Source organism: Pseudophryne corroboree, chromosome 8, assembly GCF_028390025.1.
Source record: "Pseudophryne corroboree isolate aPseCor3 chromosome 8, aPseCor3.hap2, whole genome shotgun sequence".
Taxonomy (NCBI): Eukaryota; Metazoa; Chordata; class Amphibia; order Anura; family Myobatrachidae; genus Pseudophryne; species Pseudophryne corroboree.
In genome coordinates this window covers 310,466,565-310,487,064 of record NC_086451.1, presented here as the reverse complement: position 1 = coordinate 310,487,064, position 20,500 = coordinate 310,466,565, and the positions used below count along the sequence as shown (strand labels likewise).

Below are 20,500 nucleotides of genomic sequence, written 5' to 3'. Positions count from 1 at the left end.
TTTCAGGGAGACCTGCTGGCTACAGGCTCCCTGCATCGTGGAACTGAGGGGAGAGAAGCAGACCTACTTCTTCTTAGTTCAAGGGCTCTGCTTCTTAGACTACTGGACACCATTAGCTCCAGAGGGTTTGATCACGTGGTTCGCCTAGCTGCTTGTTCCCGGAGCCGCGCCGTCAACCCCCTCATAGAAGCCAGAAGAAAGAAGCCGGGTGAGTATGTGAAGAACAGAAGACTTCAGTGACGGCAGAAGACTTCAGTAACGGAGGTACAGCGTGGCGGTCGCGCTGTGCTCCATGCTCCCACACACCAACGGCACTCACAGGGTGCAGGGCGCTGGGGGGGGCGCCCTGGGCAGCAAGTTACTGATCTCTTAAAACGGCTGGCATACAAAACATTTCTGTGCCTGGGCACCGTGTCCCATACCCCTGCCAGCATAATACAGCGCGCTGCGTGCCATTGCTCCCGCGCCGCCAGCTTACAAGGGTGCAGGGCGCAGGGGGGGGCGCCCTGGGCATCAATAAATACCTTTTTTCTCGAACGTCCTAGAGGATGCTGGGGACTCCGTAAGGACCATGGGGATAGACGGGCTCCGCAGGAGACATGGGCACTTTAAGAAAGAATTTAGTTCCTGGTGTGCACTGGCTCCTCCCTCTATGCCCCTCCTCCAGACCTCAGTTTGATACTGTGCCCAGAGGAGCTGGGTACTTTTCAGTGAGCTCTCCTGAGTTTACTGATAGAAAGTATTTTGTTAGGTTTTTTATTTTCAGGGTGCTCTGCTGGCAACAGACTCCCTGCATCGAGGGACTGAGGGGAGAGAAGCAGCCCTACTCTCTGAAGCTAGGTCCTGCTTCTTAGGCTACTGGACACCATTCGCTCCAGAGGGATTGGTACGCAGGATCTCACCCTCGCCGTCCGTCCCAGAGCCGCGCCGCCGTCCCCCTCGCAGAGCCGGAAGATAGAAGCCGGGTCAGTATGAGAAGAAAAGAAGACTTCACAGGCGGCAGAAGACTTCATGATCTTCACTAGAGGTAACGCACAGCACTGCAGCTGTGCGCCATTGCTCCACACACCTCACATATTCCGGTCACTGTAAGGGCGCAGGGGGGGGGGGGGGGCGCCCTGGGCAGCATTCGGGACCTCATGTTGGCAAAAAGTACACATATATACAGCTGGGCACTGTATATATGTATGAGCCCCCGCCAAAATTACTGTTTAAGCGGGACTGAAGCCTGCCGCCGAGGGGGCGGGGCTTCTCCCTCAGCACTCACCAGCGCCATTTTTTCTCCACAGCACCGCTGAGAGGAAGCTCCCCGGGCTCTCCCCTGCTGATACACGGTAGAAGAGGGTTGAAAAGAGAGGGGGGGGCACATAATTAGGCGCAAAAACTATACATACCGCAGCTACTGGGTTAACATTAAGTTACTGTGTTATTCCTGGGATATTATAGCGCTGGGGTGTGTGCTGGCATACTCTCTCTGTCTCTCCAAAGTGCCTTGTGGGGGAACTGTCTTTAGAAAGGACATTCCCTGTGTGTGTGTGTGTGTGTGTGTGTGTGTGTGTGTGTGTGTGGTGTGTCGGTACGCTTGTGTCGACATGTCTGTTGAGGAAGGCTATGTGGGAGAGGAGCGGGAGCAAATGAATGTGGCGTCTCCGCCGACGGCGCCGACACCTGATTGGATGGATATGTGGAAGGTTTTAAATGATAATGTTAATTCCTTGCATAAAAGATTTGACATGGCTGATGCATTGGGACAGTCGGGGTCTCAACCCGTGCCTGACCCTATGTCGCAGGGACCGTCAGGGTCTCATAAGCACCCACTATCCCAAATTGTTGACACAGATACCAACATGGATTCTGACTCCAGTGTCAATTACGATGATGCAAAGTTACAACCAAAATTGGCTAAATCCCTTCGATATATGATTATAGCAATAAAGGATGTTTTGCACATCACAGAGGAAACCCCTGTCCCTGACACGAGGGTATATATGTATAAGGGAAAGAAGCCTGAGGTAACTTTTCCCCCCTCACACGAACTGAATGAGTTATGTGAAAAAGCTTGGGAATCTCCAGATAAAAAACTGCAGATTTCCAAACGGATTCTTATGGTGTATCCTTTCCCGCCAACGGATAGGCTACGATGGGAATCCTCCCCTAGGGTGGACAAAGCTTTAACACGCTTATCCAAAAAGGTAGCCCTGCCGTCCCAGGATACGGCTACCCTCAAAGATGCTGCTGATCGCAAACAGGAGGTTACCCTGAAGTCCATTTATACACATTCGGGTACCTTACTAAGACCGGCAATTGCGTCGGCCTGGGTGTGTAGTGCTGTAGCGGCATGGACGGATACCTTATCTGAGGAATTGGATACCCTAGATAAGGATACTGTATTATTGACCCTGGGGCATATTAAAGACGCTGTCCTATATATGAGAGATGCTCAAAGAGACATTAGTCTACTTGGTTCTAGAATAAACGCTATGTCGATTTCTGCCAGAAGGGTCCTGTGGACTCGGCAATGGACAGGTGATGCTGACTCAAAAAGGCATATGGAGGTTTTACCTTACAGGGGTGAGGAATTGTTTGGGGAAGGTCTCTCGGACCTGGTCTCCACATCTACAGCTGGAAAGTCAAATTTTTTGCCTTATGTTCCCTCACAGCCTAAGAGAGCACTGCATTATCAAATGCAGTCCTTTCGTTCACAAAGAAACAAGAAAGTCCGAGGTGCGTCCTTTCTTGCCAGAGGTAGGGGCAGAGGAAAGAAGCCGCACAACGCAGCTAGTTCCCAGGAACAGAAGTCCTCCCCGTCCTCTGCAAAATCCACCGCATGACGCTGGGGCTCCACTGGCGGAGTCGGGCCCAGTGGGGGAACGTCTTCGGAATTTCAGCCACATGTGGGTTCATTCCCAGGTGGATCTCTGGGCAATAGAAATTGTGTCTCAGGGTTACAAGCTGGAATTCGAAGAGGTGCCTCCTCGCCGGTATTTCAAATCGACCCTACCAGCTTCCCCCCAAGAGAGGGAGATAGTGTTAAACACAATACAAAAATTGTATCTTCAGCAGGTGGTGGTCAAGGTTCCCCTCCTTCAACAGGGAAGGGGTTATTATTCGACCATGTTTGTAGTCCCGAAACCGGACGGTTCGGTCAGACCCATATTGAATTTAAAATCTCTGAACCTATACTTGAAAAGGTTCAAGTTCAAGATGGAATCGCTAAGAGCGGTCATCGCGAGCTTGGAAGGGGGGGATTTTATGGTGTCACTGGACATAAAGGATGCGTACCTTCATGTCCCCATTTATCCACCTCATCAGGCGTACCTAAGATTTGCGGTACAGGATTGTCATTACCAATTTCAGACGTTGCCGTTTGGTCTCTCAACGGCCCCGAGGATTTTCACCAAGGTAATGGCGGAAATGATGGTGCTCCTGCAGAAGCAAGGTGTCACAATTATCCCGTACTTGGACGATCTCCTCATAAAAGCGAGATCAAGAGAGCAGTTGCTGAACAGCGTATCTCTTTCATTGAAAGTGTTACAGAAACACGGCTAGATTCTCAATATTCCAAAGTCGCAGTTGGTTCCTACGACTCGTCTGCCCTTCTTGGGCATGATTCTGGACACGGACCAGAAGAGGGTTTATCTCCTGATAGAGAAGGCCCAGGAACTCATGACTCTGGTCAAGAACCTATTGAAACAAAACAGGTGTCAGTGCATCATTGCACTCGAGACCTGGGAAAGATGGTGGCGTCATACGAGGCCATTCCCTTCGGCAGGTTCCATGCAAGGACTTTCCAATGGGACCTACTGGACAAGTGGTCCGGGTCACATCTACAGATGCATCGGTTGATCACCCTGTCCCCCAGGGCCAGGGTGTCACTCCTGTGGTGGCAGCAGCGTGCTCACCTTCTCGAGGGCCGCAGATTCGGCATTCAGGATTGGATCCTGGTGACCACGGACGCAAGCCTCCGAGGTTGGGGAGCAGTCACACAGGGAAGAAATTTCCAGGGTCTTTGGTCAAGTCAAGAGACTTGTCTTCACATCAACATCCTGGAGCTAAGGGCCATATACAACGCCCTACGTCAAGCGGAGACCTTACTTCACGACCAACCAGTTCTAATCCAGTCAGACAACATCACCGCAGTGGCTCATGTAAACCGCCAAGGCGGCACAAGGAGCAGAGTGGCAATGGCGGAAGCCACCAGAATTCTTCGCTGGGCGGAGAATCATGTAAGCGCACTGTCAGCAGTGTTCATTCCGGGAGTGGACAACTGGGAAGCAGACTTCCTCAGCAGACACGACCTATACCCGGGGGAGTGGGGACTTCATCACGAAGTCTTCGCACAGATTGCAAGTCGGTGGGAACTGCCACAGGTGGACATGATGGCATCCCACCTCAACAGAAAGCTACAGAGGTACTGCGCCAGGTCAAGAGACCCTCAGGCAGTAGCTGTAGACGCCCTGGTGACACCGTGGGTGTTCCAGTCATTCTATGTGTTTCCTCCTCTTCCTCTCATACCCAAGGTGTTGAGGATTATAAGAAAGAGAGGCGTGGGAACAATCCTCATTGTTCCAGATTGGCCACGAAGGACCTGGTACCCAGATCTGCAAGAAATGCTCACAGAAGATCCGTGGCCTCTTCCTCTGAGACAGGACCTGTTGCAACAGGGGCCCTGTCTGTTCCAAGACTTACCGCGGCTGCGTTTGATGGCATGGCGGTTGAACGCCGGATCCTAGCAGAGAAAGGCATTCCGGAGGAGGTCATTTCTACGCTGATAAAGGCTAGGAAGGATGTGACATTTAAACATTATCACCGTATATGGCGAAAATATGTTTCTTGGTGTGAGGCCAGGAAGGCTCCTACGGAAGAATTCCAGCTGGGCCGTTTCCTTCACTTCCTACAGTCAGGAGTGAATTTGTACCTAAAATTAGGCTCCATTAGGGTCCAGATTTCGGCCCTATCCATTTTCTTTCATAAAGAGTTTGCTTCTCTACCGGAAGTTCAGACTTTTGTAAAGGGAGTGCTACATATTCAGCCTCCTTTTGTGCCTCCGGTGGCACCTTGGGATCTTAACGTGGTGTTAAGTTTCCTAAAGTCACACTGGTTTGAACCACTTAAAACGGTGGAGATGAAATATCTCACGTGGAAGGTGGTCATGTTATTAGCCTTGGCTTCGGCTAGGCAAGTGTCTGAATTAGCGGCTTTGTCACATAAAAGCCCCCATTTGGTCTTCCATATGGATAGAGCAGAATTGCGGACCCGTTCGCAATTTCTGCCAAAAGTGGTATCATCTTTTCATATGAACCAACCTATTGTGGTGCCTGTGGCTACTCGTGACTTGGAGGATTCAGAGTTACTTGATGTGGTCAGGGCTTTGAAAATTTACGTGGCCAGAACGGCTAGAGTCAGGAAAACTGAAGCGCTGTTTGTCCTGTATGCATCCAACAACATTGGGGCCCCTGCTTCAAAGCAAACTATTGCTCGCTGGATTTGTAACATGATTCAGCAAGCGCATTCTACGGCTGGATTGCCGTTACCAAAATCGGTCAAGGCCCATTCCACTAGGAAGGTGGGCTCTTCTTGGGCGGCTGCCCGGGGGGTCTCGGCACTACAGCTGTGTCGAGCTGCTACTTAGTCGGGTTCAAACACTTTTGCAAAATTCTATAAGTTTGATACCCTGGCTGAGGAGGACCTCATGTTTGCTCAATCGGTGCTGCAGAGTCATCCGCACTCTCCCGCCCGTTTGGGAGCTTTGGTATAATCCCCATGGTCCTTACGGAGTCCCCAGCATCCTCTAGGACGTTAGAGAAAATAAGATTTTACTTACCGGTAAATCTATTTCTCGTAGTCCGTAGAGGATGCTGGGCGCCCATCACAAGTGCGGACTTCTTCTGCAATATTTGTATATAGTTATTGCTTCAATAAGGGTTACGTTACATTTGCATCAGTCTTGAACTGATGATATGTTGTTTTCATACTGTTAACTGGGTAGTTATCACAAGTTATACGGTGTGATTGGTGTGGCTGGTATGAATCTTGCCCTTGGACTAACAAAATCCTTTCCTCGTACTGTCCATCTCCTCTGGGCACAGTTTCTCTAACTGAGGTCTGGAGGAGGGGCATAGAGGGAGGAGCCAGTGCACACCAGGAACTAAATTCTTTCTTAAAGTGCCCATGTCTCCTGCGGAGCCCGTCCATCCCCATGGTCCTTACGGAGTCCCCAGCATCCTCTACGGACTACCAGAAATAGATTTACCGGTAAGTAAAATCTTATTTTAAGGGTGGCTACGTAATATACAGTAGGTAGACACTGTATAGGGACCCCCGCTGGCATAAAGAACGATATTTTCTAACGGGCTGTGTAACCACAGTGAATACCCCCTCCCACTGTAGGTGGCGTCTACCTGATCGCAGCAGTGCAAAAATCGCCTGCTAGCGATCAGGTCTGAATTAGGCCCATAGTTATGTATATAACAATAAAAACATAGTGTGTGTATATGTGTAACACTATAAAAACATACACCACAATATACATTAAATATGTAGTTTTTTACGGGCATAATACAAAATGTCTAAAAAAAAAAGTAATCCAGTAATAAAAAAATAATAATAAAAAAAACAGTGCTGAAAACAAACAGCATCCTGTGTAATGCTGGTATACACAGCTCCTGTCTCTCCCTGGGCACAGTTACTAGCTCCCCCCCCATCCTCCCCTGGACCCATATAGCAGTCTCTATCCTCCCCTAAACCAATATAGCAGTCCCTCCCCTCCTAACCAACCCTCCCCTCCCCTGAACCTATATAGCAGCTTTTAAAGTTAAGCATAGATGATGATCCCTTTACCTTTTTTAACAGTGGCAGATCTGCTGCCCGCTGCCTGATCCCGGCTGCCCGCTGTGCCGCATGGAGTCGCTGCTGCTGCTGCCTGCTGCCCGCTCCTGCCGTGGCCCCGCCCCCCCCCGTGCCGCCCAGCGCCTGACGTCACAGTGGAAATCCCGGTCAGCAGACCCAGTGACGTGACCGGGATTTCCTCTGCGGCGCCGCTTCTGGGAGCTAGGTAGCGCAATGACAAGCGGCTCAGCCATTCGGGCCGCTTGTCATTGCACACTGGTGTGGGACAGCGGGGCCGGGCAGAATCTGTTCGGCCCGCGGGCCACACGTTGCCCACCCCTATTGTAGGCTATTGACGGGAAGAGACACTCAAGACTTACCCTTTTCTGTTCTTATCCTTTATCCTCCTGGGAGAGTTTTGCTGGGGTGATGGAGAAACTATTATATGGTGTACATACAGTACAGTTCCACTAGCCATGTAAAGTAATGACCAGGTGACCACCAATGAACATAAATCGCATACTCCACGGTTTAGCTTTGTACACTGCACTACAGTATTAGTATGGCTTGCATGATCCTGGTTTCACACAGCTTTATGAACGTAAAAAAAAGCATTGGAACTTTTATAGCTTTCTTATCAATTACTGCACAGTCTTCAGTATGCCTTTCTAGTGGTAGCCCATACTGTTAGCACTCTGCATTGCTCTCTGTACTCAAGCAGACATCCTCCAAAGTTAACTAGCCAGTAACATTTTGGAGTGTAACCCTTGCTAAGATGTGATTGTCATGGGGATCAGTGATAACTGGTAACTGCATTTCCCAAGTGGCTGTTATAAGAGCTTGCTGTTGTAGTTTGCCTGCTGCCAGAGCATTGATGTAAATGCAGCATAATAATTTACTGTGAGCTGATTAAGACACGGGATGTACGGGCCAACCATATACACTCTGTGCTTGATGTATCAATGTCTTTAACCTTATAGTCTTCCTTCATTTTTAATTATGTTGAAGGCACTACAATGTAGACCAGCATGATTGGTAATGGCTAGCATTACTGCCTCACACCACCGTGGTCATGGTTTCAGTGGTGGATTTCCCACTAGGCACATGAGGCATGTGCCACTTGCTGGGGGCAGGCAGCACAGTAGACTCCCCTGCATGACAGCCGTGCTAGGCCGATGGCCAGATGAGGTCAGTTGATTCTTTATTTTTATATTTCTCTGACGTCCTAGTGGATGCTGGGGATTAGCGGCTCCGCAGGAGACTGGGCACAACTAAAGAAAGCTTTAGGACTACCTGGTGTGCACTGGCTCCTCCCACTAAGACCCTCCTCTAGACCTCAGTTAGATTCTTGTGCCCGGCTGAGCTGGATGCACACTAGGGGCTCTCCTGAGCTCCTAGAAAGAAAGTATATTTAGGTTTTTTATTTTACAGTGAGATCTGCTGGCAACAGACTCACTGCAGCAAGGGACTAAGGGGAGAAGAAGCGAACCTACCTAACAGGTGGTAGTTTGGGCTTCTTAGCCTACTGGACACCATTAGCTCCAGAGGGATCGACCGCAGGACCCGACCTTGGTGTTCGTTCCCGGAGCCGCGCCGCCGTCCCCCTTACAGAGCCAGAAGCATGAAGAGTCCGGAAAATCTGCAGCAGAAGACTTCGGTCTTCACCAAGGTAGCGCACAGCACTGCAGCTGTGCGCCATTGCTCCTCATGTACACCTCACACTCCGGTCACTGATGGGTGCAGGGCGCTGGGGGGGGGGCGCCCTGAGGGCAATATAAGACACCTTGGCTAGCAAATCTTCACAATATATAGTCAAAGGGCTATATATGTGATAAATTACCCCTGCCAGAATCCATAAAAAAGCGGGAGAAAAGTCAGCCGAAAAAGGGGCGGGGCTTCTCCCTCAGCACACTGGCGCCATTTTTTCTTCACAGTGCAGCTGGAAGACAGCTCCCCAGGCTCTCCCCTGTAGTTTTCAGGCTCAAAGGGTTAAAAAGAGAGGGGGGGCACTAAATTTAGGCGCAAATATATGTATACAAGCAGCTATTGGGGGGGGAAAAATCACTCAGTTATAGTGTTAATCCCTGCATTATATAGCGCTCTGGTGTGTGCTGGCATACTCTCTCTCTGTCTCCCCAAAGGACTTTGTGGTGTCCTGTCCTCAGTCAGAGCATTCCCTGTGTGTGTGCGGTGTGTCGGTACGGCTGTGTTGACATGTTGGATGAGGAAGGTTACGTGGAGGCGGAGCAGAGGCCGATAAATGGGATGTCGCCCCCTGTGGGGCCGACACCAGAGTGGATGGATAGGTGGAAGGTATTAACCGACAGTGTCAACTCCTTACATAAAAGGCTGGATGACGTAACAGCTGTGGGACAGCCGGCTTCTCAGCCCGCGCCTGCCCAGGCGTCTCAAAGGCCATCAGGGGCTCAAAAAACGCCCGCTCCCTCAGATGGCAGACACAGATGTCGACACGGAGTCTGACTCCAGTGTCGACGAGGTTGAGACATAAACACAATCCTCTAGGAACATCCGTTACATGATCTCGGCAATGAAAAATGTGTTACGCATTTCTGACATGAACCCAAGTACCACATAAAAGGGGTTTTATTTTTGGGAAGAAAAAGCCAGTGTTTTGTTCCCCCATCAGATGAATGAATGAAGTGTGTAAAGAAGCGTGGGTTCCCCTGATAAGAAACTGGTAATTTCTAAAAAGTTACTGATGGCGTACCCTTTCCCGCCAGAGGATAGGTCACGTTGGGAGATATCCCCTAGGGTGGATAAGGCGCTCACACGTTTGTCAAAAAAGGTGGCACTGCCGTCTTAGGATACGGCCACCTTGAAGGAGCCTGCTGATAAAAAGCAGGAGGCTATCCTGAAGTCTGTATATACACACTCAGGTTATATACTGAGACCTGCAATTGCCTCAGCATAAATAGTGCTGCTGCAGCGTGGTCTGATACCCTGTCAGATAATATTAATACTCTAAGACAGGGATAATATTTTGCTAACATAGAGCATATTAAAGACGTCGTCTTATATATAAAGGATGCACAGAGGGATATTTGCCGGCTGGCATCCAGAATTAATGCAATGTCCATTCTGCCAGGAGGGTATTAGAAACCCGGCAGTGGACAGGTGATGCTGCCTGTAAAAGGCACATGGAGATTCTGCCTTATAAGGGTGAGGAATTGTTTGAGGATGTTCTCTGGGACCTCGTATCCACAGCTACAGCTGGGAAGAAAATGTTTTGCCTCAGGTTTCCTCACAGCCTAAGAAAGCACCGTATTTTCAGGTACAGTCCTTTCGGCTTCACAAAAGCAAGCGGGTCAAAGGCGCTTCCTTTCTGCACAGAGACAAGGGAAGAAGGAAAAAGCTGCACCAGCAGCCAGTTCCCAGGATCAAAAATCTACCCCCGCTTCCTCTGTGTCCACCGCATGACGCTGGGGCTCCATAGGTGGAGACAGGTGCGGTAGGGGCGCGTCTCGGGAACTTCAGGGACCAGTGGGCTTGCCCACAGGTGGATCCCTAGGTTCTGCAAATAGTATCACAGGGATACGGGCTGGAGTTCGAGGCGACTCCCCCTCGCCGTTACCTCACATCAGCCTTGCCTGCTGCCCTCGGAGAAAGGTAGTACTGGCGGCAATTCACAAGCTGTACTTCCAGCAGGTGAAATCAAGGTACCCCTCCTTCAACAAGGCCGGGGTTACTATTCCAAAATGTTGTGGTACCGAAACCACACGGTTCGGTGAGACCCATTCTAAAATTGAAAGCCTTGAACACTTATATACGAAGGTTCAAGTTCAAAATTGAATCGCTCAGGGCGATTATTGCAAGCCTGGAGAATTTCATGGTATCACTGGACATCAAGGATGCTTACCTGCATGTCCCTATTTACCCTCTTCACCAGGAGTACCTCAAAATTGTGGTACAGGATTGTCATTACCAATTCCAGACGTTGCCGTTGGTCTGTCCCCGGCACCGAGGTATTTACTAAGGTAATGGCCGAAATAATTATCCCGTACTTGGACGATCTCCTTATAAAGGCGAGGTCCAGGGAGCAGTTGTTCGTCGTAGTAGCACTATCTCGGGAAGTGCTACAACAGCATGGCTGGATTCTGAATATTCCAAAGTTGCAGCTGGTTCCTACGACGCGTCTACTGTTCCTGGGTATGGTTCTGGACACAGAACAGGATAAAAAGGGTTTCTCCCGGAGGAGAAGTCCAAGGAATTGTCGTCTCTAGACAGAGACCTCCTAATACGTATACAGGTGTCGGTGCATCAATGCACGCGAGCCCTGGGAAAGATGGTAGCTTCTTACGAAGAAATTCCATTCGCCAGGTCCCATGCAAGGATTTTCCAGTGGGATCTGTTGGACAAGTGGTCCGGGTCGCATCTTCAGATGCATCGGCGGATAACCCTGTCTCCAAGGGCCAGGGTGTCGCTGTTGTGGTGGCTGCAGAGTGCTCATCTTCTAGGGGGCCGCAGATTCGGCATACAGGACTGGATATGGAAAAGTCAGGAGACTTCCCTACACATAAATATTCTGGAACTAAGGGCCATTTACAATGCCCTAAGTCAGGCTAGACCCCTGCTTCAACACCGGCCGGTGCTGATCCAGTCAGACAACATCACGGCGGACGCTCATGTAAACCGACAGAGCGGCACAAGAAGCAGGATGGCGATGGCATAAGCCAGAAGGATTTTCCGATGGGCGTAAAATCATGTGTTAGCACTGTCAGCAGTGTTCATTCCCGGAGTGGACAACTGAGAAACAGACTTTCTCAGAAGACACGACCTCCACCCGGGAGAGTGGGGACTTCATCCAGAAGTCTTCCAAATGATTGTACACCGTTGGGAAAGGCCACAGGTGGACATGATGGCGTCCCGCCTCAACTAAAAGTTACAAAGATATTGCGCCAGGTCAAGGACCCTCAGGCGATAGCTGTGGACGCTCTGGTAACACCGTGGGTGTACCAGTTGGTGTATGTGTTCCCTTCTCTGCCTCTCTTACCCAGGGTAATGAGAATAATAAGAAGGAGAGGAGTAAGAGCTATACTCATTGTTCCGGGTTGGCCAAGAACAGCTTGGTAACCAGAACTCCAAGAAATGATCTCAGAGGACCCATGGCCTCTGCCGCTCAGACAGGACCTGCTGCAGCAGGGGGCCTGTCTGTTCCAAGACGTACCGCGGCTGCGTTTGACGGCATGGCGGTTGAACGCCGGATCCTGAAGGAAAAGGGAATTCCGGAGGAAGTTATCCCTACGCTATTTAAAGCTAGGAAAGAAGTGAACGCAAACCATTATCACCGCATATGGCGGAAATATGTTGCGTACTGTGAGGCCAGGAAGGCCCCAAAGGAGAAATTTCTGCTAGGTCGATTTCTGCACTTCCTACAGTCAGAGGTGACTATGGGCCTAAAATTGGGTTCCATTAAGGTCCAGATTTCGGCTCTATCGATTTTCTTCCAAAATTGAACTGGCTTCACTGCCTGAAGTTCAGACTTTTGTTAAGGGAGTGCTGCATAGTCAGCCCCCGTTTATGCCTCCAGTGGCACCGTGGGATCTCAACGTGGTGTTGGATTTCCTGAAGTCGCATTGGGTTGAGCCACTTAAATCCGTGGAGCTATAATACCTCACATGGAAAGTGGTCATTCTGTGGGCCTTGGCGTCGGCCAGGCGTGTATCAGAATTGGCGGCTTTGTCATACAAAAGCCCTTATCTGCATTTTATATGGATAAGGCGGAATTGAGGACTCGTTCCCAATTCCTTCCTAAGGTGGTATCAGTTTCATGTGAACCAACCTATTGTGGTGCCTGCGGCTACTTGGGACTTGGAGGATTCCAAGTTACTGGACGTAGTCAGGGCCCTGAAAAGTATATGTTTCCAGGACAGCTGGAGTCAGGAAAACTGACTCGCTATATCTCCTGTATGCACCCAACAAGCTGGGTGCTCCTGCTTCTAAGCAGACGATTGCTCGCTGGATCTGTAGCACGATTCAACTTGCACATTCTGCGGCTGGACTGCCGCACCCTAAATCTGTAAAAGCCCATTCCACGAGGAAAGTGGGCTCTTCTTGGGCGGCTGCCCAAGGGGTCTCTGCTTTACAACTTTGCCGAGCTGTTACTTGGTCGGGTTCAAACATTTTTGCAAAAGTCTACAAGTTTGATACCCTGGCTGAGGAGGACCTTGAGTTTGCTCATTCGGTGCTGCAGAGTCATCCGCACTCTCCCGCCCGTTTAGGAGCTTTGGTATAATCCCCATGGTCCTTACGGAGTCCCCAGCATCCACTAGGACGTCAGAGAAAATAAGATTTTACTCACCGGTAAATCTATTTCTCGTAGTCCGTAGTGGATGCTGGGCGCCCGTCCCAAGTGCGGATTGTCTGCAATACTTGTATATAGTTATTGCCTAACTAAAGGGTTATTGTTATGAGCCATCTGTTAGTGAGGCTCAGATATATTTCATACTGTTAACTGGGTACAATATCACGAGTTATACGGTGTGATTGGTGTGGCTGGTATGAGTCTTACCCGGGATTCAAAATCCTTCCTTATTGTGTCAGCTCTTCCGGGCACAGTATCCTAACTGAGGTCTGGAGGAGGGTCATAGTGGGAGGAGCCAGTGCACACCAGGTAGTCCTAAAGCTTTCTTTAGTTGTGCCCAGTCTCCTGCGGAGCCGCTAAACCCCATGGTCCTTACGGAGTCCCCAGCATCCACTACGGATTACGAGAAAGATTTACCGGTGAGTAGAATCTTATTTTTTTTTGGCTTAAAAATGTAACTTACATTTTTATTTTACAACTGCAGGGGGGCAGTATATTGTGGTACGTGAGGTGGTGGGTAGTAAGTTGTGGCACGTGAAGTGGTGGGGGTGATGATGTTGTGGCTGCTTTGGCGGTCTGCTGGCATCAGGACTGGCACCAACATGAAGGGGACAGCATTGGGAGCGATCAATAATGTTGTTTCTAGGGGCGGCCTGATCCCTAAATTTGTCCTAGCATGGGCTCTATTCCCACCATGGCCCTAACTGTGTAGAGTTTATATATTTTCCCTGTGCTTGCATAGGTTTCCTCCCACATTCCAAAAATATACTGGTAGGTTAATTGGCTCCGAACAAAAAAACGAACCCTAGTGTGTGAGTGTGTGTGTGTGTGTGTGTGTGTGTGTGTGTGTGTGTGTGTGTGTGTGTGTGTGTGTGTGTGTGCATGTACATGTGGTAAGGAATAGATTGTAAGCTCTAGTGGGGCAGGGACTGATGTGAATGGGCAAATTATACTCTGTTTAGCACTGCGGAATATTAGTGTGCTATATAAATAACTGCTAATAAATAATACTAATAAACAATGTAGCCTGTATATTTTACTTGATCTGGTGCTGCATCTTGGGACACAGCATTGAGATTGCAGATGCTGGCTGGAGTTTTCCTACAGACTCCTCCTGCAGTATTTTTACACATCGCAATGTGTTCTGCATCCATCTTTGAATTAGGCCCCTTTGTTTATAAATCTGCTGCCAAAAAACCTGCATGAATTCCTAGGTTCTGGTATGAATGGTCGACCATGTTATGGTCGACAGTCATTAGGTCGACCACTATTGGTCGACATTGACATGGTCGACACATGAAAGGTCGACACATGAAAGGTCGACATGAGTTTTTAAACTATTTTTTGGTGTCGTTTTTTTTGCGTAAAGTGACTGGGAACCCCAATTAGTGCACTGCGTTCGCTCGCCATGCTTCGGGCATGGTGACTTCGCTCCGCTACCGCTTCGCTTGGCACAGATTACCGTTCCAATCGTAGTCCACGTGGATCGAAAAGTATGAAGAAGTCCCCCCCCCCCCAAAAAAAAGGTTAAAAAACTCATGTCGACCATTTTCATGTGTCAACATGTCTCCATGTCGACCATGTCAATGTCGACCTATAGTGGTCGACCTAATGCCTGTCGACCATCTGAACCAGAGGTTCTCAAACTCTGTCCTCGGGGGCCCAGACAGTGCATGTTTTGCAGGTCTCCTCACAGAATCGCAAGTGAAATAATTAGCTCCACCTGTGGACCTTTTAAAATGTGTCAGTGAGTAATTAATACACCTGTGCACCTGCTGGGTTACCTGCAAAACATGCACTGTGTGGGCTCCCGAGGACCGAGTTTGAGAACCTCTGATCTGAACAGATACCGAATTCCTGATGTGCATGCCAAGTGTCAGGAGGGATTTTTTTTTTCTTCACTTAGGTGGACAGAATGTCTTAACCTCCACCCCCCTTAGCCTGTGAAATAACATTGATGGCACAACTCAGCATGGGTCAGCAGTTCTTATGAAGTCTCAAAAGTTATAATGGCTAACTGGTCCAGTATGTCTTACTTTGCTATATTGGGAGGGTAAAATATCAGATAGAGTTCATTGTTCATACTGGCATCGATGTCTGTCTGTATTTTTTAGTTAAGACAGGCCTATGGCACATATCCAGTTTAAATTCTGTAACCCCAGAGAGAAGATAAAGTACAGTTACCGAATAAAGTATCTGTGAGTAAACAAGTTACTGACCCATTCAGTAACACTGAAGTTACTATTGAAGTTGCTATTCAACTTTCCACTTTCCCAGTCACCAGAATTACACACACAGATGTGTTACTTTCTAAGTACATACCTTTTTTATTTTTAAGAAACTTCTTTGAGTTGCATACCTTAAGCATTGTGATTATGTGACTGGCATTTTATATGGTATGCGGATGATAGACAGTGTCTGGTTAGACAGTCAATAGATAGACACCATATCATAGACAGACATTAGGTCGACAGGGTCAAAAGGTATCAAAGTTACAAAAGAGAAAGAGAGACTCTGTGTTGGGGCACGCTTGAAAAACTAAAACGTAACTTTTAATTATAGTGTGATAAAATTCTGGTACACAATTCAACACACATATAGTATATAATATTTAAGGAGAAAGTCAAATGGTTCTCACTTGCGAAGTAATAATTTTGGAGTGGCAGTTCTCCAAGTAATATTACTATTTAAGGTGACAGTGACACCTGAGATGAAAATATTAAGAATTTAATTTCAGCATAACAGAAAATTCTTCCAATGCCTATTGTAATGGTATCTCCTGGTAACGATTAATCTGCTATTTCTAAATTTTCTGATCAATAATTGCAATATGCAAGAGAGCTCTAGATGAGTATATGATCAGGAAGAGAGATTCAATGAGAAGAAGGGAATATAGATATGAAAATGGTAACAGTCAAGGGTTGCTCCAACACCTCTGCTTTTCACATGAATACAGAGGTATTTATTACTGCACCTAATATTCCGTGGAAGTCTCCCATCCAGGTACTAATCAGGCTATTCACTGCTTAGCTTCCAAGATCAGGCGAGATTGGGCGTAGCCAGTGAGATATGGCAGTAATATCACATAGATTGTGAATGAGAGAGTGTATGGTTATTGGCATATACCAGATAGAGTACTTCTGCTGTCCATTATTGCGCACAGTTTCCCTGTTACTTTTAGCATTGCAGGGGAGTTATATAACTGGCGTCAGGATGAGAGAGTACTGAAAAAGTGAGATATAGGAAACGTATAGGTTCAGAGCCCGTCTTCTGCTGTCCACTGTCATATAACTTAATATAGCGGACAATGGATGAGAGAGGCGGGTTATCTGGGCCTATTGAGTAATGGTGTGAAATTACACAGATATCTTAAAGTTTTTATTATGATGGTGCATAATTCAATTACATATTCTTAATCCTGATAGTAGTGGGCAGAGGGATTAATATTTCCGCTATTGGCGATGCCCCTAGAGTACTGCAAAAGAAGGCCGAAGCCAGCTGTTAGGGATATCTCAAAACACACGTAATAGTATGAATTATATCTCACTAATTAGGGTATAAGAGTGGGAGAGAAAAAGAGACATCAATGAGCGTTGAATGTCTTAACTCTGTAAATAAATGATAGCAGATTAAGCAAAAAATTAAACAATTAATGACGAAACATTTTTTTGTCAATTATACGATACCAGGAGGTGAGTGGGCTGAACCGTGCACTGTTCAGCACCACTTGTCACAGACGGCCGTTTCACCTGAAGGTGGCTTGTTCACTGTATGAGGTGGTAGTGGAAGAGAGTCTATTTAAGGCAAGAAGGGGGGTGGTCTCAAAATTCAGACCAATCACAGGAAGGAGGAAGTAGATTGTGTGATGTCAAAAAGGCATCCTGCGCATCACTTCCGGTTTCAAAATCCGGAGGTTAATGTTATTCTAATTATACATAGGGCCGTATCTATGGTTAGATAGGGCTTATAATAAAAATAAATGAATAGGGAGGATAAATGTTTAAAATTAATTATTGGGGCCAAGATCGTGGTATTAACTCCAATACCAGAAGTTTATCAGTCACTGGAGTTGTCAGAGACGCGTCACTGGACATGGTCGCGTCACTTCCGGTTGAAAAGACCGGAAGTGGCGCGCGTGGCCGTAATTCGGGGTTTATATAGGGCTGAGTGGAAAGGTCACATAGGGCTGAGGATAACTGGGGATGAGCCTCAATATGTGGAGGGGTACATATTAGCCCGGATGATGAGGCCACAATCGGAGTGAAAACTCCGTGACCGGAAATGGCGTCAGTATACCATCATACAGGAAATGCTTAGTTGCATCACTTCCTGTTTACAAATCCCCATTTGTAGTAATAGGACTTCTGTGGGCACATAACGGGACATGGACGCATAACTTCCGGTCACGAGGGCCGGAAGTGGCAAAAAAAGCCGTCACTCATAAGTTTATGTGCGGCTGATTAAAGGGTGATTTTGGACTGGGAATAGCTGATTGGGCCTACGGAGGAATGGAGGAATATGAAAATACATATTTAGATGGCCCTGACAGTGGGACCGCATACGAAGTAAAAACTCCGTGACCGGAAGTGGCGTCGGAGCACCATCATATAGAAAAAACCCTAGCTGCATCACTTCCTGTTCTGAAAGGGACAGGAAAAGTTATGTGCAACCATTGTTGTGGATAGGAAAATAGTGATCTATTAGTAGTGTTTATGTTTTAATGGTTGCTGGGTAACCATAAGGTAAATAAAATAAAATAAAGGATGTTGAATTTAAAATTTGCATATGTGATTTGTGTCTATAAATTGCTGGTTAAGGGTGAAGAGAGAAGGAAAAGAAAAAAAGGGGGGGAAAAGAAGAAAACAGTGAAGAAGAAAAAGATTTTTTTGCTTGTTTAAAAATAATGATCCGGTTGTAGCATAATGTGGTATCGGGTTCAGCAAGGTTGCAGCTAGGTTTATTGAAAGAGGAAAAAAGGAGAAAATTGTAATTGAGTGCAGCTTCTATAGTGTAGCAAAAAGAGTCATAAGATTTTGTTTTTGTGTGTTTTTGTGATTTCTGAGTGAATGTATAGTGAGTGGAAATGGGTGCCGTGTTAGTGCAATATGAGTGTGTGGCGATTAGTTTGAATGTGAATAAGGGGGTGAGTCATCGTAAATACGTATATAGGGAGTGCCTTATGGGTATGAATGTTGGTTGGTGTAAATGTGAGAGAATAAGTGGAATTGTTGGATAGAGAGGTTGATTGGATGGGGACAGATGAAGAAAAAGGAGGGGAAAAAGTTAGGTTGGAAGATCATTAATATAGGTGTCTATTTGGAACATCAAATAAAAACTCCATAATTTATGTGTTCGTTCATGCCTTTTGGCGCAAGACAGTTAAGTTTGAAGGTCCATTCGGATTCATGTTTGAGCAATTCTTGCATCAAATCTCCTCCGCGTATTCCTAAGTTAATTCTTTCCAGACCAAAGGCTTTGAGTTCTTTGGGATTGCCCTGATGATGGTTAAAAAAAGTGGCGCGCCACTGACGTTAGTTTTTTCATTTTTTTAATATCGGATGATGCATTTCTCACAGAGCCTATGTGTTCCAGGATACGTTGTTTTAGGGCTCTTGTGGTAATGCCCACATATTCCTGTCACAGCTACATGATATGCAGTATACAACTCCAACTGCATTGCAGTTGATAAATTGGTTAATTAATTTCTCTTTTCCATACCGATCAATAATGGAAGATGTTTTGACCATATGTGAGCATGCTTTACAATTTCCACATGGGAAGGAGCCCTTGATGGTTGGCTGTTTTTTGGGGTTTTTGGTGAAATGGCTACTGGTGAGTTTATCTTTGAGATTTTTGGACTTTCTCCAACTCATGGAGGGTTTTTGTCCTATTGTTTAGAAACAATAGGACAAAAACCCTCCATGAGTAAAGCATGCCCACATATGGTCAAAACATCTTCCATTATTGATCGGTATGGAGAAGAGAAATTAATTAACCAATTTATCAACTGCAATGCAGTTGGAGTTGTATACTGCATATCATGTAGCTGTGACATGAAATATGTGGGCATTACCACAAGAGCCCTAAAACAACGTATCCTGGAACACATAGGCTCTGTGAGAAATGCATCATCCGATATTAAAAAAATGAAAAAACTAACGTCAGTGGCGCGCCACTTTTTTAACCATCATCAGGGCAATCCCAAAGAACTCAAAGCCTTTGGTCTGGAAAGAATTAACTTAGGAATACGCGGAGGAGATTTGATGCAAGAATTGCTCAAACATGAATCCGAATGGACCTTCAAACTTAACTGTCTTGCGCCAAAAGGCATGAACGAACACATAAATTATGGAGTTTTTATTTGATGTTCCAAAAAGACACCTATATTAATGATCTTCCAACCTAACTTTTTCCCCTCCTTTTTCTTCATCTGTCCCCATCCAATCAACCTCTCTATCCAACAATTCCACTTATTCTCTCACATTTACACCAACCCACATTCATACCCATAAGGCACTCCCTATACACGTATTTACGATGACTCACCCCCTTATTCACATTCAAACTAATCGCCACACACTCATATTGCACTAACACGGCACCCATTTCCACTCACTATACATTCACTCAGAAATCACAAAAACACACAAAAACATAATCTTATGACTCTTTTTGCTACACTATAGAAGCTGCACTCAATTACAATTTTCTCCTTTTTTTCCTCTTTCAATAAACCTAGCTGCAACCTTACTGAACCCGATACCACATTATGCTACAACCGGATCATTATTTTTAAACAAGCAAAAAAATATTTTTCTTCACTGTTTTCTTCTTTTCCCCCCCCTTTTTTTTTTTCCTTCTCTCTTCACCCTTAACCAGCAATTTATAGACACAAATCACATATGCAAATTTTAAATTCAACATCCTTTATTTTATTTTATTTTATTTACCTTATGGTTACCCAGCAACCATTAAAACATAAACACTACTAATAGATCACTATTTTCCTATCCACAACAATGGTTGCACATAACTTTTCCTGTCCCTTTCAGAACAGGAAGTGATGCAGCTAGGGTTTTTTCTATATGATGGTGCTCCGACGCCACTTCCGGTCACGGAGTTTTTACTTCGTATGCGGTCCCACTGTCAGGGCCATCTAAATATGTATTTTCATATTCCTCCATTCCTCCATAGGCCCAATCAGCTATTCCCAGTCCAAAATCACCCTTTAATCAGCCGCACATAAACTTATGAGTGACGGCTTTTTTCGCCACTTCCGGCCCTCGTGACCGGAAGTTATGCGTCCATGTCCCGTTATGTGCCCACAGAAGTCCTATTACTAGAAATGGG

The 20,500-nt window shown here is 46.7% G+C and overlaps 1 protein-coding gene and 1 pseudogene across 2 annotated transcripts in view; one reads left to right on the top strand and one right to left on the bottom strand.

The window, feature by feature from the left end:
* MTM1 (myotubularin 1) overlaps positions 1–20,500 on the top strand; it is a 293,065-nt gene that overhangs the window by 178,429 nt on the left and 94,136 nt on the right. The window lies entirely within an intron of this gene.
* On the bottom strand, positions 16,113–16,231 carry LOC134951054 (5S ribosomal RNA; annotated as a pseudogene).